At 36.0% G+C, this 24,799-nt stretch overlaps 1 long non-coding RNA gene and 2 other non-coding genes across 3 annotated transcripts in view; 1 reads left to right on the top strand and 2 right to left on the bottom strand.

Moving 5' to 3' along the window:
• LOC126377269 (uncharacterized) overlaps positions 1-24,799 on the top strand; it is an 80,883-nt gene that overhangs the window by 2,712 nt on the left and 53,372 nt on the right. The gene's annotated exons all lie outside the window — the stretch shown is intronic.
• Trnad-guc (transfer RNA aspartic acid (anticodon GUC)) lies at positions 23,784-23,855 on the bottom strand. The gene has a single exon. It is a non-coding gene; the product is annotated as a tRNA-Asp (tRNA).
• Positions 24,194-24,265, bottom strand: Trnad-guc (transfer RNA aspartic acid (anticodon GUC)). The gene has a single exon. It is a non-coding gene; the product is annotated as a tRNA-Asp (tRNA).

The following is a 24,799-nucleotide window of genomic DNA, read 5'->3' as shown; positions in this document are numbered from 1 at the left end:
GTTCTTATGGAACATTCCGCAATTTTCCAAGTAAAAAGCTAAAACTTGGTATGCGGACTATATGTGACTAACAAAAAAATGTTGCATCTTTTTTTTGGAAATCTACCCACAACCCCTTCACAGAGGGGGTGAAACTTTATATGGAACTTTTCGCAGTTTTGTAAGTAGGAAGCTAAAAATTGGTACATTAGGAAAGGGGAACCCTGTTACCCCGAATTTAACGCGAGTGAAGCCGCAAGCAAAAGCTAGTAAAACATATTTCTTCTTTCTCCAGGATTCCGTTGGTGATGATGAAAATTACTTCATATTGATTACGGAATCGATAAGACAGGCTAGGCAAATACCATGGATTTCCACTTAGGTACAATGATCTATGTCGACTGTTTTACAGGACTCTGGATCTTTTAGGTTAGTCATTTGTACTCAGTTGAGTCCCTTGTGTTACTATGTTATGTTATAACATAACATAACATAACAAATACTTTATTGCACAAACAGGAAAAAACAAAATACAAAACAAAAGAGAAATAGAATTAGTACAATAGGCGGCCTTATTGCTAAGTAGCAATCTCTTCCAGGCAACCAGATTATCTTAAGGCCCCTATATACTTTGCGATCGTATAAACAGTTTATTATTGAAAATTAAAGTAATTAGTTTATGTATACATATTCAATACAAAACAATGTAAAAACTTGTTATTGTACTTAAAACATTAAAATACATTATTATAATTAGATAGGTAGTACAACAGGCGGCCTTAGGTAGCAATCTCTTCAAGGCAACCTTTGAGTATAGGAAATATGTCGTTTTCATATCTCGGGCCTATGGAGTCCCGGACCTTTGGAAAGCGTGCGTGGGGCCGAAGCCAACACGTAGGGGGCCTCTACGTGTTGGCTTCGGCCCCACGTAGAAGCCCCTTAAGACAGTTTATCTAAATAATTATTATATTTTATTTTTTATTTCATATTCTTTACAAAATGTTAGCGTGCAACGGACATCTTTGCTATATACATAGATACATATTTATCTAAATAAACAACCTATATACATCCGATTACCGGGAACGGATTGTTTATTACCAAATCGAAATAATAGTCCAAATTTTTTTTTAACCTAAGGCCGAGATTTCTAGACACAAATCAGTTGAATCTAGCTAAATTGAACCATCAGAATGCTTCAAAGTTCAGAAGGTATTTTTCCTTTCCTGTTCCATTCCTTCGCCTTTACGCAACAAATACGGAACTTAACGCAATCTTTTTTTTTGACATGACTTATTGTAGATTTTCCGCAGATGGCATTAACTACTTGGCCGGAGAAACAGGGAGCGCTGAAGGCTCTCACTTGGTACAACGTTTAAGACAACAGGCCTGAGGGTGCCCAACTGGGCAACCTCGGCGCGAACCTCGGCTCAGGGCGTCGTCTGAGAGGAAAAATATTTGGAAGAATTAATCAACCCTAGCTCGCTAGCGATAAGCACTGGTTGAAGGAAATCTAAACGCAATAAGGAATAATAAATACTACGTACTGTACTACAGAATGGCAACTAGATATATCGTTTATTTGCATGAACAATGGTCTTAATAAGTAATATGATGTCCTTAGTGTATTCAGCCTGCTTGCAGGCGTGCAAATATAAATTTACAATAAAAAGTATAATACAAATTTAGCTTGAAACCATTGGCATGCACTCAAAACATAAAACTTTCTAAAATCAACAACATTAAAATTTACATTTCCAAAATATCGTGTCATGTTATAACAGGTCAAAATTAAAATTTAAAAAAGAAAAGTCAACGGTTAATAACTAATAATAAGTTAATAACAATATAAGCAATTATTTATCTTTATAGTTTAAAAACTACCTGCTCCCCACCAGCGGCTAGGTTTACCCCCCCCCCCCCCCCGTTTTACTTCCCCTTTCACTTTAGTCTTCAATCTTATGGGCGTCAGACGTAACGCGTATAGATGCGCGTGTATGAATTCCGGGGTACGCCTACAGCCTTAGAGCTCAAGCAAAACTTCCTCGGTTTTTCACGGTCTCATGCAAGAGACGTGCGGTTGAAAAAGCTTTTAAGCCCTGAAAGTTACAAGTTGAGACGAGGCTTCTTTCATACTTAATTCACGTCACACACAGAATGTTACTTTAAATTCACGTCAAAGGAAAATCTTGTAAAAGAGTTAGACTGTTATTGAGGGGCATGGAAAATCGATTCGAAGATTTTCTGTTAACGAACGCAATAGTTTTATTCGGTTTTTGATTAAGTTTTTACTTGGAAATTGACCATACACATTTTGTAGAGCACATATTGACGCCTAACACTTCCTTGTCTTAAGCCACAGGTAAATGCGATTAAATATTTTATAAAACAAAGTATGAATAACATCTAATACCCAGCCCTGAAATAATTTAGAGACCGTTCTGTGAATTTTCACCACCGAACAAGTAAATAAGTACATGAGCCATGACAGGGGTCTTTGACTGCTATTTACCCTGTCACTGAAACTTGCTTGCCGAGCTGAACAGCGCTTCCGTCTATGCTGTTGCCGCGGCAATATATTGGGCTGATAAAATGTAGGTTGATTATTAAAAGAATTGTCATCGAATTGAAAGACGACTTTTTAAGGTTTTTAGGTCGGCCACTGATCTCACAACATACATGAGACAAGTTGTAGAACTTTTATAACTTGCCGACCAGGAATGTAAGGCCCAAAAGCGTGTAGAGGAACATTTCATTATCGAGCAAAAAATGAGCATTGACCCGATTTGACCCTTTACCCGAATAAAATATGCAAAACTTCTACCTTTCGACCCTTCGTCAATATATCCCCGTTTATAATAAAAATGTTACAATATTAGACGTTTGTCATCCAACGGACCTTTTTGTGGGTGTAAATATTTTGTCCAAGTTTTAGAAAATATTTTACGTTGCCAGATTTTTCGTGTTACGTAGAATAGATTTGAGTTTACTAAGAACTTATTGTTCAATAAACGAATAAATGAGAATAAAACTGCCTATTTCTCCCATCAGTTGTTGCTTCTATTGAGTGTCCTTAAGAGTAAACAAACTTATTGTTTTGGTTATATGCAAAATCATAGTGTTATATTTATTCTCTAAAGATCGGGAAGAAGAAAACTTTTCAATCAAAACTGCCTTTTTCCAACTGGCTGCTTTTTTTTCATGACTCATCCTTCAGACGGGAAACGCTCCACATTTTATAGCAATTTAAACTATTTAGCTGGACTATGGAGGACTGTCAAAATGGGCGTGTAGAGTTAAAACCTTGGCCCTACATGAGATCTGATAACTTTTTAACTTTGCGATGGAAGTAATAAATAATAATACAGCATATCACAGGCGCATGCAAATCTATAGTCCAAACAGATTATAAGCATAGACACGACCAAGTAGCAGCAATAGTTCACCAAAACCTAGCCTTTAAATATAAATTTGTTACAGAAAAAGTTCCGTATTATAAATATAAACCACAAGCTGTATTAGAGAACGATAGATATAGAATATACTGGGATAGAACCATCATCACTGATAAAACAGTTCATTTCAATAGACCGGATATACTATTATTTGACAAAATCAATCAGACCGTATTGCTTGTAGATATAGCCGTATGCAATACTCACAACTTACTTACTACACATGCTGAAAAAATTGCCAAATACACCGACCTTGCTATAGAAATCCAAACACAGTGGCAAGTAAGAACTGTTAAAACGGTACCCATCGTTGTTTCCACCACAGGCGTCATACCTAAAACACTCCACACTAGTCTCCAAACTCTCAACATGCATCCATCCACACTCACACTTCTTCAAAAAGCAGTAATGCTAAATACATGCCGCATCGTCAGGAAGTTTTTATCGCTGATACAATAAAAGCACTTGGCTACGGCCCGTGCCACTTGAACCTCTTCGGAGAGAATTATCAATATATAAAGATAAATAATAATAAATAAAAATAATGTTTATTTCTCTCACTAGCTTCGAACTTGAGTACAATATCCAAAGAATACGGGTACAGGTTAATAAAGCAGGCGAGAGACTGGTGTCTGTGATAGGCGTAGGCCTGTGTTACAGGTCACCAGGCCCCAACCTTCGGACATTACGGAATAGATGATAATGCTTATACAGCGAGCTAATACTTTATACGAGAAAGAACATTTTGTACAAGAAAAATAAAATAGAAAAGAAAGTGAGAAAAAGTGATCTCGTCTTGGCAACATTTTACATGAAAATGTTTTTGTTGGGATTTCACTTTTGTCAGATGCTTAGGCACAGGCATCGCGCCGTGCGCAGCAGCGCGAACCATGTCAAAGTTTATGACTAAAGCAGCTAAACGTCGTACGGTCGTACAAAATACTTAATCTCATACTTAATGTCAAAGATTGGAAGTGGCAGGAACTATCTTCTGGCGTACGAACTCACTATGACGGCGCTGCCATAGTTCTACTTTAAGTGAAACTATTTTACAAACTACGTATTTATTCACTCAGTAATAAAATGAGTAAGTAAGTAATGCTAACTTTGACTTTTATTAATTTGAATTTGGTTTACGTGAATTAATTTAATTACATTTATTTAAATCTGTACAACAATCAATTTCATTATATGACCTTTGTATGAATTGACACTTTTATATTTTAAATTTTATAAATTTTGTTTGATTTATGTACTTTAAATGCACGGTAAACTATATTTCTTGTAACATCTGTCACGCTGCATTTATGGCAAATAAAGAATCTTATCTTATGTAAAATAAACTTAAAAGACGGTTTCCTGAATACCCTAAATGAAGAATGCGAACCGTCCGCAACTACGTTCAATACAATCGCTGTACAACTTGGTCGCATTAAAAAAATTGTCTGTGTTTGGGGGGTGAAAGTTCCAATATTTAGAATTTCCTTGTTCTTTGTGTACTAATACTAGCTTACATCCTAAATTTCAACCTTCTTAGACATCTGGAAGTACCTTATAATTATGATTACGTTAGTGAGTCAATGAGCTAGAGAGTGTCAAAATCGGGAATTTTACCTACCAATAAAATCTAAAGCATAGTATAGTCTTGGTAGGGGCACTCTTGTGCCCCCAGATAGGTTGTCGTTTCACTTTCTTTCTTTTTGAAGGGATTCTTGTGACTGAGAAACATTAGATTAAAAAGGGACCGAGAAAAAGTACTGAGTTTTCCTCTCGTATAGCATTCAAATACAGGCAAAGAAAAGTGGATGGAGAAAACGGGTGGTTGATATTTTCCTTATATTTAAATGGAGTTTCGGCTTTTGGCTTTTACTCTACGTTTTCTTAAAGAGTGAAAGCTGCAAATTGAGTTATCTTTTAATTCACGTTAAGTGCAGTTTTAATAACATAGCTGGCTTATAGACTGTGACACGGCTCACCACCTATCATGTTCTTATAACAGAAAGCTCGATGAGGTGTGAGTACTTAGTTTATCTTGTGATGGATGTACAATCATGAGCCCACTTTAGAACCCTGTCGCACTATCATATTTGACATTTAATGATACTTACGGATTAATTTGTCGGAAAAGTTAATGCGACATGGTTTCGCGACAGCTTACTTTTAACCAAAAATTTAATATTTTTAATATTATTTTTTTAGATATGAATAAGGTTATAAGCAAGAAAGCAAGTGGCTGCAAGTTGTCTTTGATTGCTTGTGATTCTGCCCACCCCATTAGGGATTAAGGGCGTGAGTTTATGTTTTGTTTTGTTTATGTTTTTGTTTTAGTTGTTTGTGTTTTGTTTGTTCGTGTTTTAGTATGTATGTAATAAGGTTATACAAATTATTTCCACTCCTTTAGAATATGTACCTCCTTACGTCTACAATAAACGATTTTTATTCATTCTCTGTTTCATCTAAAGTGAGACGAAAGCTGAAGTAAAATAAACCCACAGTAGATACAACAATATAAACTTCATCACTCGAAATGAATGTCATAAATGTTCTACCTACTGTTTGTCGCCATAACTTTTTATGACGTCATCGTATACATTTTCAAGTGGAGCTTTTATTATCCATGTTGTTTTCGCACGAGTTATATTGTTGGTTGAACGTATTTTTTCTAAAGAAATAAAATGGAGTTTAAGTGAAAATGTTCGGAAATAACGACTCTCGCCCGGACACTTCGTACAAGAATGTGGTTCTTACCGTATGCAAATTATTAGGACACTCCAACCTATATCCACTTATGTTTTTTTTTCCCCATTCACTGACTTACTCAATTTTACTGTCCTTTGTATATCTTCGTTATATTTACCATCTCTTTTAAACACAGTACCCAACCTATAACTTATAAGAAGCTAACGTAAATATCACAATGTAATTTATAAATGTTATATTTATTACATCATATGTAATTTAAGAGCCACGCTCTTGTCGGAGTAGCATTCCCCATGCTACTTTTTTAGAGAAAAATAGGACAGCGGTTTCCCTCTTGCCTTCCGTCCCGCAGTACTCTGTCTGACGCGAGTGGGATGGCGCCCAAACTAGTCTATTTCAAAACCGTACTAGAACTCTCCTGTCCTCCGCCTCTGAATAATACTGACAATTACAGGTTACAGTCCCTGTGTCTTGCCCCTTCCGTCCTGCATTGCCGTACCGATGACTCTCATCTCCGCCTCTGCACCATGGAGGTCATCACCCGTATTACATAGAAAATAAATAATCAGTCACCCATCCTATGACCGGCCTTTGCGAAAGTTGCTTAACTTCTACAATCGCAGACCGAGCGCGTTTACCGCTGCGCCACCGAGCTCCTCATTCCCACACCTTAAAATTATCCAGTCTACCTCTCAAGATCTATCGTAATCGGATTCGATACTAATAACTGCATTCCTATCCCGTTCAATCGCATTGATCAATCGATTGCGACATGATCAGCTGTGTATGTAGTCTGTGACTGAACAGCGGTTACCACATCGCTTATGAAGTCAACCACATTACCTCAACGTGTGTAGTTTAACGTATAAACTTCAAGCGAGTGAGTTTGTTATTTCTCTGTTGGACTGGGAATAATACAAGCAAAAAAGACTCACAAAAACACAAAAAATAGTTAATAGTGAGAATAAAAATAAACTTGCTTTACATGTCAGTCGAATGTACAAAATTAGTAAAGCTTTTAAGGGGAAATTTATATATTTTTTTTTATAATAAGATTCCTTTTGATATTCAGAATTTACCTTTGAACAGTTTTAAGACAGTAATTACACAAAAACTTTGTAAAAAAAAGGCTATGATCTACATAGTCAGACCTAACCTTAACCTAATCTTATACTATTATTAGATTAGTGATTATGTAGATGATGTGAATGCTTGGATTACCTGTATGGGAACTGATATTAAGCAGCTAAATTAAAAAATGAATAAATAATATTTTGTTTGTTTTTGTTTTGCTCCACTGAGGGTTACTGAAAGTGAAAACCAGTTTTAAATTGCAACCAAGTTGTGTCTATTGGTGAGGACCTGTAAATGGCTGTTTGTTTTTTAGTATGAACTATTATTTTGTAATATTAGCTGTTGGTCTTCCAATAAAATAAATAAATAAATAAATAAACCTTGATTTTTAGATTAAGTTTATTTTTGTTCCTGGTATTAACAATGTGCCGATCGCTATTTTTTGCAAATAATCCTATATGTTTTTTTACATATATTAAGTTTTCAAAGATATATTGTGATGCCAAAGTTAAAATATTAATTTCTTTAAATTTATTTCTAAGTGACATCTTGGGTCCCAATTTGTAAATCGCCCGAATGGCTCGCTTTTGCAGAACAAAAATGCTGTTCATATCTGCAGCATGACCCCACAGCAAGATGCCGTACGACATTAGACTGTGGAAGTAGGCAAAATAAACTAATCGCGCGGTTTCTACATCGGTTATTAAACGAATTTTTTTGACCGCGAATGCTGCTGAGCTGAGCCTTTTGGACAACTTATCAATATGAGGACTCCATTGCAACTTAGCGTCCAAAGTAATTCCCAAAATACAGCAGTATCCGTGAGGTCCAATTCCTTATTTTTTACAATAATAGAATCGAGGGGCCTACTAACATTCGATAACGTAAAATAAACATATTTTGTTTTATTTTCATTAAGTAGCAGGTTGTTTACAGTAAACCAATCCACTACCTCTGAAATGGCGTTGTTTACATCGTCAAAGGAATCTTGTCGTCTCTTTACTTTAAAAAGTAAGGAGGTATCATCTGCAAACAGCACCACCTCATGTTTTACAAGACTAGGTAGGTCGTTTATGTAAACTAGGAATAGAAATGGACCTAGAATTGAGCCCTGCGGGACGCCTATAGTGACGTTAGATCCACACGATCTGGAGCCATGCACATCAACCCTCTGAACGCGGCCACTAAGGTATGACTCCAAAAGAGCGATGGCATTATCAGTTATTCCATAGTGACGAAGTTTCGCGATCAAGATATCATGACAAACGCAATCGAAGGCTTTGGAAAGGTCGCAAAAGACACCAATAGCATCTTTGGACTCCTCCCAAGCCTGAAAAACATGATTTATTAACTCAACACCAGCATCGGTTGTTGAGCGACCCTTTGTGAAACCAAATTGTTTATTAGACATTAAATTGTTTAAATTGAAATGTTGAAGTAATTGCAGTAATAAATTTTTTTCAAATATTTTACTAAGCGTGGGTAGTATAGATATTGGTCTAAAATTAGTAGGGTCAGAAGTACTACCAGCTTTAAACAATGGAATGACTTTACTGTGCTTCATTAAATCTGGAAACACACCATTGTCTACACATTTATTAAATATACATGATAGATAGGGAGCTATGCAATCAATCACGGAGTTAATGACTTTAACAGAGAGACCATGAAGATCTGCAGTCTTTTTGATTTCTAAAGATTTAAAAGCTCTTAAGACGTCCCTAGGACTCACGTGTGTAAATGTTAGTTTATCTACTTTGGACGTATCTATGTGCTCCCTTACAAGTGATTGAGCGAGTGCAGGAGATGACTTCAAGTCCTTGGTAGTCGAAAATGGAATGTCAGTAAAGAATTTTTCAAAAGCTTCAGCAACTTGCTTATCATTTGTGAGTAGTTTACCGTCAATTTGTAATTGATACTCGAGATCGCGTGCTTTGACTTTCCCAGTTTCGCTATTAATAACTTTCCAAGTCATTTTAATAATATCTGAGCTACCTTTAATTTTACTGCTAACAAACATTGCCTTCGCGGTAACGCAAACACGTTTGAAAACTTTTGAATACTGTTTTACATAGTCGTGAAAAGCTACGCTATGATTGTATGTTCTTTCTTCGTAAAGTTCATACAACCTGTTTCTACTCTTATAAATTCCTACCGTCGCCCAGTCACTAAAAATTGGTGTGTCTGCTTTCTTAATTGTTTTTGCCTTAAATACTTTATTAAATTCCGATTTTGTTAGATTAAATAGGGAGTTATATAACAAATTTGGGTCATCACAGTAAGGAAGTTCTGGTAATTTGTTTGACATATTATCTTTGAATTGTTCTAAACGACTACTTGATATGGGATTGCATGTAACATCCTTTTTCAGTGAGCGGTCAACAAATAAGTTGAAAGATATTTGTTGACCACAGTGATCTGACTTTAATTTATTAATTATTAATTTATCACAAGGTTCTAAGTTACTAAAAATATTATCGATACATTTCGCGGACTGTGACGTGATTCGGGTTGGTTCTGAAAAAAGATTTACAAGATTATAACACAGAAATAAAGATTTGAATGTAGTACTTAATGAGCAATTTTCCAGAATATCAATATTAAAATCACCGCAGACGATAACATGTTTGCTTTTATTACATAATTTGCATAAAGCTTCATCAATAACTTTCTCAAATAGATCATAAGATGAAGCGGGGGGTCTGTATACGCTCAATACAATAAGCCGGCTGAGTTCAATACAGGCTAGCTCAACAGTTCGCTCAACTGAGAGACTTACAATATCCGTTCGTTCCTTATATTTTAAACAATTACGTACTAATATTAATGAACCGCCACGGATAGCCGTCTCCCTGCTGTACGAGCTGGCAACCTTCAATGTGGCCTTTTTAGACTGGCCAGAGAAATGTGATGCGCAGGCTACGTTAAGTAGATACGCTGAATATCAGTTATATCCGTTTTTAATTATAAATCTAAGTATATTTTATATAATATAATACATATCTCTAGTTCTATATCAAACGTACCTAAATGTTAGTCTAGAAAATGCGTTTCGGAGGTACCAATATGACCTAACCTGTAATTTATTGGGATGGATTTTCCTTCCGGCCGGAAGATCAGATGGTCAGGCCTGTAGCCGCTTTTGTAAAAAACCGGACCAGTCAAATCAAGACAGGCCTGGTTTTACGGGTCCGATGGGACCCTATGAAGTACGGTATAACACTATGGGCAATGATGATAAACTTAACTTATTTATTACTTATACCAATCGCGAACCAGTACATATGAAGGGAGGTTCTAACATCAAAGGTAAGGGTTGAATAATGAATTCCTATTTCGAAACACTTGGTGTGTCCAAACCCTATGCCTTTATCACGGGACAATTTTAGTGTGAACGAAATGGGCGGAGTTACAAGTAATAAAGAGGCAACTTGCAGCCAGTTTTGAAGACAGGGGGGTTAAAAAGGGCAAGGCGCACTAACTTTTATATGCGCAAATGTCAAATTGCAATATTGATTTTTAGATGAATTGCAACAATGTTCGTTGTTTAGAACATTAAGACATATGTTCTAGTACGCCTTTGAAATAGACTACTCTGGGCGCCATCCCACTCGCGTCAGACAGAGTACTGCGGGGCGGAAGGCAAGAGAGAAAAGACTGCACTAATTTTCCCTAAAAAAGTAGCATGGAAAATGCTACACCGACAAGAGCGTGGCTCTTAAATTACATTGTGATGTGAGGACAGATAGCCTATTTAAGCAATTCGTGTAAAAAAGCAAAGGAAAATGTTGTTTCTCTAGATAAATTACTTCTATGCGAGCTTTTTAACCCTTCAGCTCATCTTTCATTAAGTGCCTGCAAATTGTCTTCTGACTTTTAAGTATCTTCTTTTCCCCAATCAGAAGGTCTTGAGTTAATTTATGTACATAATTGTACTAATTCTGGTACGCACCAACTCAGTATATTTTAAGTTATACCTGTCATTTTCTTATCTGCCGAAGAGGAACAGGACAGGCATACAATTTTTGGAACATACTTACATCAATTTTAGGCAGATATTTAAAAACCCTTTCACAATATACTGGCCAATAACTCGACAGAATTATGTTGCATATGATCGAGATGCATATTTTATTTGCCCGTGTTATTTTATCATTTTAAAATTAACAGTTGTCAATCATACGTTCCTTTTCTTTTAGGCGAATAAAAAAATGACAGGTATAACTTAAAATAAAATTAAGTGTCTGCAGGAATCGAGGACAATGTGATATATAATATATTAACTAGATTACTTCCCTATTATTACGTCATAGTTTACTTATGTACAATTAACACTACATAGATAGTACATAGACAGTATAGTAGGTATCGTCTTATACAGAGTGTTAGTGACACCGCATCGAATGCTGAGAGAGATTATTCAGCTCATGATTCCGAGTTAATAACAATTGGAATGTTCCGTCACAAAATTCATGTTTTTTTGTTTCTAATTATATTCAAACGACGGGAAATTGCACTTGATATCAGCTCAGAATCACGAGCACCGTGCCCATAACAGAGAGGTAGAGATCCGTGATTCTGAGTGAAAATCGTGTTTAAATTATTCTCAGTTCAAAAGTTTTGCAACGGAAACACATACATACATAAACTCACGCCCGTATTCCTCGAAGAGGTGGGCAGAACTACAAATATTCAAGAAACTATTTGGAGCCACTTTTGATACGTGGGTGTCCAATCAAAATTAAAAGGATCCAAAAGGATCCTTTCTCATGTCGGAACCCAATTTTTTACGAAAAAATAATATGAAAGTACGCCACCAAACTTGACATTTTGCAAATGTCTCTTTGCAACGGAAAATTCCAGTCAGAATCATGAGCTGAATCATCCCCCTCAGTATTCGTTACGATGTCACTAATACCCTGCATCTGAGCTAAAGGGAACGCCTCGCCAGATGGTCCGCGCAATCGATCTTACACAGCCGTGCCCGCGGAATGACACTATCTAGATAGCCTAGAAAACCTAAGTAAAGTGCTGTAATAGTTTATAACACCATACTTTCGTATAATATACCATATATTCTCAACTTTTGGAGTAACTGTTACGAGAAATGATTCGATGAAGACGAAACTTGAGTAGTTGTAAGTTCGGTTTACGAGATGTGACAAAAAATGTTTTTACATGACCTTTTCCATTGAATTATGACAATGACTTATTGGATACATGGACGGTAAGACGAAAAAATTAATATGCTGAATATAATTACAATACTATATGTTTCATATAAACTATCTTAAGACATTGTATCACATTTGATACTAACATAAAAATAAACAAAATCAACATACATTACAGATACGTTATAACACACACACGCGTTTGTTTTTATACTTTTCTATATTGTTCACTTATAATACGATGTGTGCTTCAGACATTTTGGTACCAATAAGTACTTACGAACAGCCTCTGTGGTCTAGTGGTTAGAGCGTTAGGCTCACGATCTGGAGTTCCGGGTTCGATTCCCAATGGGGACATTGTCGAAATCACTTTGTGAGACTATCCTTTGTTTGCTAACGGCTTTTCAGGCTTGAATCACCTGATTGTCCTAAAAGTAAGATGATTCCGTGCTTCGGAGGGCACGTTAAGCCGTTGGTCCCGGCTATTAGCGGTAAAAACACCTCCACCAACTCGCAGCGGAGCAGCGTGGTGGAGTATGCTCCATGCCCCCTCCGGTTGATTGAGGGGAGGCCTATGCCCAGCAGTGGGACGTATATAGGCAGTTTATAATTACTTATGGATATGGAGGAATGCTCCCCCATGACCTTTGGACACAGGTGTTTCACACTTACTAGGAGGTCACAACTAATAAATATTTTTATTATTTTACTATACACATTACGTTATATATTTTGCATAAAATTTTGCTACATATTTTCCTAACTATGATTATTTATTTGTGGTTCAACGGACCCCTTGATGTCAGCTTCGCGGGATCGAACAGACGGAAAATTAAGGAGCGACTGAAAAACAGCGTTTTTACTTTTACTCTGTTTGTAACATTTTGTATGTCACAATTTGTTGAATAAATATTTTCTCTCTCTCTCTCTCCCTTTGGTGGTCACAAGTGAGAGTGTATTTGTGTATTAATGAGCAGCCTGTATAAATATTTCCTGTTCCTTTCTGCTTCGTTGCTCCACCACGCTGCTCCACTATGTAGCTTTTCTCGAATCGTCCCAAAAGTCCCAAAAGTAAAACGCTAAGATATAAAATGTTCAACGTAAACATTTGTAGGTGATGTAACCTTTATGGGCTATATAACGGACAGACAGACACCAAGGAACCTGGTTAAGCGTCTAGTTCTACCTTATTAGACGCAGAACACTAAAATGTAAGTAAGTACAGTAAAATGAATTTCTCTAAGCCGGAAACCATAGAATAAGGAATAATACTACGTACAGAACGGCAACTCTCTGCTCCCAGCGGATTTTTATTTTTTGACGCGACTTATTGTAGGTTTTCTACCAATGGCATTAACTACTTGGCCGGACAAATGAGGAGCGCTGAGGGCTCTCACCCGATAAAAAATAAGACAACAGGCCTGAGGGTTGAGCGCGAACCGCGGCTCAGGGCGTCATCTGACAGGAAAATATTTGAAAGAATTAATCGGCCCCAGTGAATCGGTAGCAATAAGCGCTGAGTGAAGGAGTCGTCGGCCACGCCGGCGGGGTCGGTATCCGAGTGTTAAAGCTAATTTGGGCCATGAGTAATGGTTGGCAGACCTAGGTTAATGAGCAGATTTTAATAACGAAAGAACCACGGAGCTCCATTAGGTTTCCGCATGAAACTATTTTGTATTGTCTGCCTACAGACAATACCTCACCGGCGGACACACCCCGGACACTTCATACAAAACAACTCGTATTACACAGACACTACACATTGACGATATCGTACGCGCACATCTGTGTGTGTGACGCCTGAGAGCCATATGATTGAAGACTAAAGTACAATCGAAGGGGGTGAGGTAAACCTAGCTCAGTCGCTGGTGGAAACCGAACAGTTTCCGTTCTATACGTAGTATTATTACTTATAGATATTACATCCACACCTTGCCAGCTATGTTTCAGTCCCTTTAATAAGAGGCAGGTCTATTAACTACGTGATATCAATCTGTGATCCATCATTAATATCCAAGTCATAAAGTCAAATTTAGTACCGAGCTGGGATTCAAACCCGTGATGTAAGCCACGCGGTCTCTGGCTAGGGAGCCTAGCCTAGCGGGGTTATCACGGATCCGTTCAGTTCATTTGTAGTAATTCGATTTTATCTACTTAGATAGCGATTTTAGAAAGAGACATGACTCCAGAACTAAGCGTGGCTGCAAATTGTCTCCTAGTAACTTCTATATCTATCTACGACTCACCACCTGTCATCTTGCAATCGATGTACCTGGACTAACCCAATTGGGAATATACGTAGTCACCTGGAAGAATTGCTGTAGAGGTGTAGGTATAATTTATTTGATTTGCTAACCGAAGTCGCGAATGGAAAGCTAGTATTTTCACGTACTTAGTAGTTAGGTATATTAGTTACTCCATACTAGTATTATAAGTGGAGAAAATACATAATTCACGATCTTCTTGTAAGCAAGACTCATCAGAAAGTAGAGCACGTTGTAACATATGGGTCTCTCATACATATTCTATACAGACGCAATTCTTCAAAGTGCATAATAATTCTTTATGATTAATAAACTTTCATCTATCCATGTAGTGTTAAAGTAACTATACAATGTTACATTTTGACGCTTAAGTCGCGGAATTCGAACTATAATTAGGTAAAAAACCCTGTAGGACATTATAGTGACTCACAACAACTGGGCAACCAACATAATGTATAATCATGAACCTCATACGTCTGTTTTAGACGATTCGTCACTATCATTGTCGCGAAGTGATGCACCTTTTTTGATCGCTGTGCAAGCCAATTCGGCTCCATAGCGTATGCCCCCGATTCTGAGTAGGTACGATAAACTCAATTAAAGGCGTTTTTTGCTATAAAGTACAGTCAGAAACACAAATGTTTTTACTGATATATTTGAATACTGTATGGTATGCTACAAAAAAAATATTTTAATTGTTTATTTATCAGTTTGATACAAATGTGAATATAAATTAAAAAAAGGCTGGCTTAAAATTCTAGAAATACTAATATTAGTGGCATGTCCACTAATCGTCTAAAAAATTAGTAATTAAATCAAATCAAAATCAAATCAAATCAAATATACTTAAAAACACAGTTAAAAAACAAAAAAATCACAGTTCACAGTTTTGTTTCTCTAACTCATACATACACAACATAAACAGCCTATATACGTCCCACTTCTGGGCACAGGCCTCCCCTCAATCAACCGGAGGGGGTATGGAGCACACTCCACCACGCTGCTCCACTGCGGGTTGGTCGAGGTGTTTTTACGGCTAATAGCCGGGACCAACGGCTTAACGTGCCTTCCGAAGCACGGAATCATCTTACTTTTTCGGAAAATCAGGTGATTCAAGCCTGAAAAGTCCTTACGACAATGTCCCCATCGGGAATCGAACCCGGACCTCCAGATCGTGAGCCTAACGCTCTAACCACTAGACCACGGAGGCTGTTGTCTCTAACTCACTCAATAATAATTATAATATTAGTTAACATACAAAGTCATTTTAAAACTTACAAAATGAAATTCTACCGCACTCTCAGCAGAAGAAGCTTTCGACAGGTGGCGTTGTCGGTTTGCTGTCGTTTTATTCTTCTACAAAACAAAAATGTTGTATAAACACTATGACTGATCTTGACACCAGAGTCTACATTACAACTGCATACATTTTGTTGGTGGCGAGACTATGGTGGCATCACATGGCCTTCAATTGGGTAGTTTCCTAGGTCAAAGACAAATTATGAAATTCCAATTACTAAATAAAGACAGATATGGCTGGTTCCCACCGAATTTGCACTTAGTCGCACACACACTCACACACACACACGCACACTCACATACACATACACATAGACACACACACCACACACACACACACACACACACACACACACACTTCAGTTGCAGCTGTTTTTATTGTTATTTCCCTTTTTTTTATTTTGTATACCTTCTGCAAATACTTGGGAATCGTTAATAATGTTACTTGCCATTATTGTTTTCCGGAGGTGGAGACCTGGAGTCCTAAAATACAGGTTATCCTAGTTTAGGCTCCAGCCTCTACAATACCTGTATTGTGTAACAACATTGTTATTATATTATTAAGTACCAATGTAAGTTTTGTGGAGGTAATAAAGTTTATTTACTTTACTTATATAAAAGTGTCAAAAAACGTTTTCTTTATTCTATTTAAATTATTTAAATAAATGCGACATTTTTGTCACGTTCTTCTATGACGTCACAGGTTGCTTTTTCATACGATTTTCAAAGTTATTTCGTGTTTTGACGTTTAGTAAAAAGTAACTTATTTGACTAGTTGGAAACTACCGTATTCCGGAAACGTGAATGTTGTTGTAAGCAAAATATTACCCGTTCATATATTTATAGGTATTTATGTATAATTTTCATTATCTCCTACACAACATTTACAAAACTATTTCACTAAAATGTCCTTTACTGGGGCTCACAAAGAAAACAAAGGCAGGCTATATATTACAGGAGTCGGGAAGGTGAAAGCAGCATGATTTATATCCTCAAACAAAGCGAATGTTTGTAACATGCCCTTTTTATTACTAACCTTATGAGAAATAATGTAAGTAATCTTATTATGTTTTACCGTTCACTCATAGAGTAAAGAAACAACGTGTGTTCAGATTATTATCTTTCTAATATAGAAAGAGGTATTGTTGATTAATATCCATAGAAATCATACTAACGCTACGTATAGAATTCGTATCCTTCCCCACCCTTAGTAACTAGTTATTTTAGCTCGGAAATCCGGGATTTATGTGAGCTCAACCACATTACACTTTAAGTTGAGCATATTTTACATCCCTACGGCTACTACCATATAAATCAGCATCACTTAAAAAAAGGGTTTTGACTGGCCATGCCTCTCCCCTGCTATACCAAGCTCGTAAGATCATTAAAGGTGGGCTGTATAACTAGTTATTTTAGCAGGGAAACCTGTGTGTTATGTGAGCTCATCAACATAGTACGGCGCACGTCTCGAGGCGCGCAATATTCCCGCGCGGCCTCGCTACCTATTCAACGCCGCGCATACCGACCGCATCACAGTGTAAGTTGCTCTACTGCTAAAATAACAAAGCCCTTATGTAGTCAAGTAAATAGGCTAATTGACAATCTAGTCTATACTTCGCGAAAATGTCCTAATTGTTTACATAGGAGTTACTGTCTGTGTACGAGGGTGATAATGATGTAACATTATTATTATGGTTCATATTATCCATCTCAGGCCTCGAATCAACATAAGTCTAGCTCGATATAGATGTACGCCACAGGAGTTTTGTTAAGAATACCAGAGTTGCTGAAGTTGTCATCCACCTCACACACAACCCACATCATAGAAGAAGATTGGGATTTGAGTTTTGGGTTGTATTTATCTGCCTCTCATCTGGTTTTGTTTAGGTAACTCATTTTTTTAACCTCCGATTTGTACGGCCTTTTTTATTTCAATAGGTAAATACTTAACATTCTACAAAATACGCCACTATTCTTTATTTTATCTTTAATCGTATCGTAATTACTGTAGGTAATTAATATACGCAACAAAATAGAGCAACTTACCATTCTTGACATTCACACCTCTCACTCTCTTCACTCTGAATATATTCAGAGCACTAGGCCCGAGGTCGGAGCTAAAAGTGTGCACTGCTGTATGCATACAAGTTTTAGATAAAAGGCTTGATTTAATCACTAGGTACCTATCTGCAAACACTGTTGATTGCTCCAGCCAAGTAGTTAATGCCATCTGCGGCAAATCTACAATATGTCACGACAAAAAAACTGTTGATTGGAAGGGTCCAAATCTCAGTTTGAATCATTTCTTCTCGCATAGTTATCTTTGCAAAAATATATTTTATAATATTATTATTAAACAAACGATTTAAGAAGTCTACCAAAGTTGGAGATTATTAAATACCTGTTTGTTCACCGTTGCATTGTGTCACCAATGTAGGCTTTTAAATTATTTCAGGGCCCTATTGCACCAGATCACCACGGCAAACGAGTCCTGAATAATATTCCGGTGGTGAGGCTACCATGGAGTCCTAGTGAAATAGGGCCCTAAATCTTCTGAACCTAAATATGTCATTAAATATTTAAAAAAAGTACCCACTTTCGTGAATAACCTTTGAACTTGCTGGATACAAGTCAAATATTTCCCTTTGTGAGATGTACTTTTTATATTAGGTGTTTAAAATTAGAAACATCTTGAGTGCATTATAAAATATTTCTAATACATCAAAACAAGTATTATCAGTATAAAGATAAAGATTTTTATTGTGTATAAATTTAGATACACTTATAGATAATAGCTGCAGTTATAGTTGCAAATTACGTCTCACTAAATTTTGCCTTTGCTGGCATATCCTCGTAAGGCCCGGATTTCCAGGGGTGTAATACATAATTTTTTGCACGCTAGCTCGACAAGTGTATATTGCTATATTCGATATAATTACAAAAATAAAAACTATAAATATTTATAAAAACTAAAAACCAGACACAATAGTTAAACAATGGGATTTGGATTTTAAAAGAACTTTGGGCCTTACGACCATATACACATTTCACTCAGGCAATAAAATAACATAAGAGAGAGAGAAAACAATAAAAAGAAACAAAAAACTATTAAATCAATATATACAATAGATAAGTAGGTATATGAAATAACTATTAGTTTTATTATATGATTAAAAGTACATAATTTTCTGCTTCTGTATGGGAGCGCTTTCCAATTAATATCCCCTTAACCTTTTTTGCGTCTGTCCGTTTGTTTGTCAAAGGGTTAGGTGGCGAAAAAAGATATAGAAAATAGCCTGTAGAGCAAGCTATGTAATGATCGTTTTCGCTGAGAACTAAACAATACATATTCTGTGAAGTCTCGCCATCGATAGCGCCATATCGAGAATTGAAAGGAATAGTGACTTCGAATTCGAGTTTTACACAAGTGCACGTCTGCACCATTCTGCGCTTAAATTGCATCTCTAAGGAACGAGACAATTGGAAGACAGCGTGGAATATGAAACCGACTGTATGTGTAATGGTAATAAGAATATTATTCAAATAGTTTACCAGAGAGTTTCAAACTGATTACCATCTTTACGGTTCAACGGGTTCTAGTTATGTGGTGGGGATGAATGGGAGGTCTGAATAAGTGGCTCGGTTTAGTGTTTGAGATAAACTTCGACAGATAGTTTGATAAAGTTGTGGTGCCAGTCAAGTTAGAGACAGAAGTCTATCTAGATCGATTTAGAATGAATGGTTAATTTGTTGTTATGATTAGAAAAATCCGATGGGTACATCAATTGCATATTTTAATATAACATTAAATTGCACAATGTTACGTTTAAGTACTGTCAAGAACAAAGTATCTAAAAATCAAATTAAAATACATTTATTGTATAACTACCTATACCCTCCGGCCAAGTAGTTAATGCCATCTGCGGCAAATCTACAATAAGTCACGTCAAAAATGTATAGCTATAGGTTAACAAAAATCAAGCCTTATGCTAATAATGAATAATGTATATTTATTTTAATGTAAATTTGGTGTTATTGAGCTGGCCAAATTCTAGTTGTTATTTACAATACAATACAAAACCCTTTATTGCTCAAACACAGAAGCAATACAACAAACAAAAGAAACATAGTGAGTAGCCTTATTTCTTGACAGCAATTTTTCCAGGAAACCTTAAGGTGAAAGTTAAAGAAAAGAATCGGGGCGGTGCATTAACATAAACATAAGTATACAAAATTTATGTGACTTATTAACTTACTTCGCTATTTTTTGTTAAGACATAAAGTTTCTATCTTTCAGGTTAGCTGGAAAAAATCGCCATTAGTGATAAGCTCGCTTATGCTTTATATAAAGTAGGTATGTGTATATTTTTTTTTGGAATGCAATAATTTTTTATTGCTTTCTAAATACAAACAAACAAAAAAAGTCCCCACAAATCTTTAACTAGCAGTAAGTTACTACTTGCTAACTGGTCCTGAAATCTTCGCACAAAACTCCGACAATTTTCCAACTACACACACAACACAACTGACGGAACCAATTCTTTAAATCGACTAAAGGACCATTGGATAGACACGGAACAAATTCAACGATTGCATCCGACAGTAAAGTTCTATACTCCACTCACGAAGTTCTCTTTTACACTGGCTTGCAAAACTATGTAATGCACATTAAAAATATAATAAGTTTTTAACAACACAAACTCATCATCTCCCAAGCATTATCATCCCTTTTTCACAGGGTCCGCTTACCTAACCTGAAGATTTGACAGGTCCGGTTTTTACACAAGCGACTGCCTGTCTGATCTTCCAACCCGCTAAGGGAAAACCAGCCCAATACAGGTTAGGTCACATACCTCTGAAAATGCATTGGGTTTCCTCATAATGTTTTTCCTTCATTGCTGAGTACGTGATAGTCAGTTATGATCCAAACATGAATTCGAAAACAAATTCGACAATCATTGGTTTAGGCCTGTGCTAGATTCGAACCTCCAACCTCAGAGGCAAGCGTTCTACCAACTGGGCTACCACGGTTCTCAAAGACACAAGATAAACTTTCGAAATTAAAAGGGCTCAAATTGTCACTAATGTATACCTAGTTTAATAGTTACAAAGAAAGCTGATAGAATTATCTGTAAAACGTTTTATTTTTTATTTTAAATATAATAAAAATAGATAAAATGAGTAACTTTCCAAGCCAAGTTCCCCAAAAATTATATAGCTGATGTCGATGTCCAGATTTTCTCATTACTCGGGTACATAATTATTCAAAAATTTAATGTAATGACAGAAGCATTATATTATAAAAATAATTGTTTAGTACTTGATATTTGGATAAGAGTATGTAGTATAGAATTATGTTGCTACCTTTACTCGTATTGTTCCTCTTTATTTTGATTAGAATAGGTGGTGTCCGTCTGTTTATACACAAAAACAAAGGTAAAATACAATAAAATAATAAGCTTGCCTGTACTATCTGTTTTCTTTGTATGTTTCTTGTGTCTGTTTTATTGTGTACAAATAAATAAAATAATATATAAATAAACAATTCATCATCATCATCATCAATTTAAGAGCCATGCTCTTGTCGGTGCAGCATTTTCCATTCCAGTCTATCAAAGGCCAATTCCTTGACTTCCCTATAAGACACGACGTTAACCTTTTCTTTAATCTGTTCCATGTAAGCTCTTCTTGGTCTTCCCCCTCCTCTCTTTCCTTCTAGCTTTCCTTCTATGATGTTTTTAATAAATTGGTCGTGTCTTATTAGGTGTCCAATCATCTTGCCTCTTCTGTCCTCAATAATTCTCAGTATTTGTCTCTTTTCCCTTACTCTTACTAGCACTTCCTCATTTGTAACCCTTTCTGTCCAACTTATTCTTTCCATCCTCCTCCAACACCACAATTATAAGATTATAATTAATTTTAATTTTTGAATAATTAAATATTTATAAACCCGAGTAATAAATAAACAAAGGTAAATATTACAAAGTTATCCATGAGGTTAGAAGGTTAAATGAAGGAAAATGATTTCAGCGCCATTTATATTTTTTTTTGGGAACATAGCCTGAAAAGTCCTTCATTGAAATTTTAAAAGTGTAGGACTTAGTTTTGCAGGCCAGTGTAGTTCTTTCCAGTTCCTCTCTCATCTCACTCTAGGATATGGCTGACATTTCATTATACAAGACATGGCTTCGAACCGCCATCCACTTCGAAATAAAAATGTAAATAGAAAATGTGGGCCCCGCAAATGGTCCTCCTTATGAATTATTAAAACGCGTAGAATAAAATTACCTCACCGGGAAGAATTAGCACTTTTTAAGCCGAAATTAATTTAGTAGAGATTCAATTTGAAAATAATTATTTCAGTTTTAATTTGACGTTTAAGGGATCTTGTTTATTTTTATTACAATCAACAAAAGTGGTAAGTATTTTTTTCTTTCGCTCGTGTGAATACGCTTAGTAAGGATTAGGTCTAGGATGAAGACTTATTATTGGTTTTAGTATTCTACTTAATTATAATAAATATCTAGTGGTGAACTTTATAATATACTTACAGTGGAGTCAGTTACTGAAGCGTTTCTTGCCAGGGACAGGTCCGACTTTGATGTTTTTTTCTTTTATAGGGGTTGTTTTTTTATATCATTTATCTCTCTCTATTTAAGAGCTGCGCTCTTGTCGGTGGAGTAACCGCCATTCCTCTCTTCTTCCCGCCAAAACCTTCACCTCCCGATACGACACGACCTGCACCTTCTCTTTTATTTGTTTCATAAATGTTATCCTAGGTCTACCCCTTCCTCTCTTCCCTTCAATTTTTCCTTCTATATCATTTATATAAAACCAAAAAAAATTGATGGCGTAAATAAATATTTCGATGAAATAAAAAAAAAGTTTGATGTTTCTTTTATTCAAACAAAAAATGGTTTTAAAGTAGGTACTTTTCTGATTCTGTACAGAGTTAAAAAGCTCCGGCTTAATTTACTTCACTAATAGGTTACCTAACGCCATCTATAATTTTGACTACTTTTACTACTTTTAGATTATTCCAACACTTAGTGCCTGGAAATTTTGACTAGTGGCTGGAATCATTCTAAGACTCCAGAAAGGATAATTAACAACATCTCTGTCGGAACGCAGAACTCGACCAAACAACGTAAAATATTTTCATGTCTGGTATCTCGACGTAAGTAGCAGGCTACAATACATTTCAACTTTTTTTTAGTTATACTGGGTGTTATACACTTCGGTCACATGGTAACGAAAACTTTGAGGGATGATTCAGACTATGATTCTGAGTTGATATCAAAATTATGAATTTGGCGAAAATGCCACTTGATATTAACTTATAATATTATTATGGTCTGTATCGTCCCCCTCAGTATTCGGTACGATGTCACTAACACCCTGTATTATTCTTACTTTTTAATGTTTAAGTAACTAGGTACCTACCTAACAAAGAAGGCACCATACCAAAATTCCCTTGCCAAAATCACAGCTCATTAAAAAGTCGTTAATTTTTTCCTTCAAAGTTAACTCGGCCGTATAAAAATAGGCCGAAAGAAGCGATAAAGAACGATTTCCACTTGAAAATAATTGATATTCCCTGTTCACGGATTTTAATTATAATCTGGAATTTTGTGAGGTTCGTTTAGAAAATACTAGCAAACGCTTTTAGTCGAGTAAAATAATGTTTGCTATAACATAAACAGCAGGCGCTTTTTGTTGTGATCATTAGACTAAAATTATTTCTTAGATGTGTAGTGCAAAGATAAGAATTAATTTATTACTTTTAGTAGTAGATAAGTTACAATAGAAAAACTATAAAAAATAAATATCAAAAAGAACTCTCCGGCGGGGAATCGAACCCCGGTCTCCCGCGTGACAGGCGGGGATACTGACCACTATACTACCGAAGATGTGAGCGCTTGGTTGAAATTATCGGTTAGGTTCTGTTGACACTCTAAGTTAATAAAAATGTCGTCAAGGGAAAGATTGGGCCCATCCGTTCCTCAATATTTTTTATTTTGAATAGTTTATTATACTTTATTGTACCCAAATACAGAATAAGTATAAGTAGGTTAGGTAGGTACAAAGATGCTTTACTTGCTGAATTAGGAGTAGAAGTAATATTTTCCAAAATATAATAATAAAAAAAAAAGTTAAGAAATAAAAATTAAGTTCATTTGTTTAAAAAGCATAATAACATTATCATAATCATAACATAAACCGACAAAAAAAACATAAAAAAAGAGTACTCTCCGGCGGGGAATCGAACCCCGGTCTCCCGCGTGACAGGCGGGGATACTGACCACTATACTACCGAAGACTTGAGTGAAGGTGTGAAATTATCGTTTCGTTTCTTTAACGCTTACAATCTTGATAACTAACTTTGTACTTATTTGTTTTTGTTCGGAGACTTTCTTTCTTCTTTCCATTTCTTCCATCCAGACCATTCAAGTTTAAGATTTTTATGGCTAATTACTGGTAGTGGTTGCCTGAAGGAAATTGCTTCAGAGCTATAAGGCCTTTTGTACTATTGCAAAAATGTTTCTATGTTTTGTTTATGTGCAATATATATTCATTCATTTGATTTTATGATAGGAAAATAAATTTTTCGAACACTTTATGAATAGGTTTTGAGCCAAAGATTTAACAAGATTTAAAAGGTAAAAGAATTAATGTACGTAATCATTAAATACCTACCAGTTGCCAACAAAGGAGTGAAATTCTTCTTTTGCAACTGGTTGCGATGGCGGCCGAAGGGTTAGAGTATATTAAATATTACATTCGTAATTTTAGTTATATAACATAGCATCACGCCTGCTTCTCCGTGGGGGTAGTCATAGGTGTATTACATACA

The sequence above is a fragment of the Pectinophora gossypiella genome, chromosome 22 (genome assembly GCF_024362695.1).
Source record: "Pectinophora gossypiella chromosome 22, ilPecGoss1.1, whole genome shotgun sequence".
Lineage (NCBI taxonomy): Eukaryota > Metazoa > Arthropoda > Insecta > Lepidoptera > Gelechiidae > Pectinophora > Pectinophora gossypiella.
The sequence above is the reverse complement of the archived record's forward strand: the minus strand, read 5'-3'. Positions and strand labels throughout refer to the sequence as shown.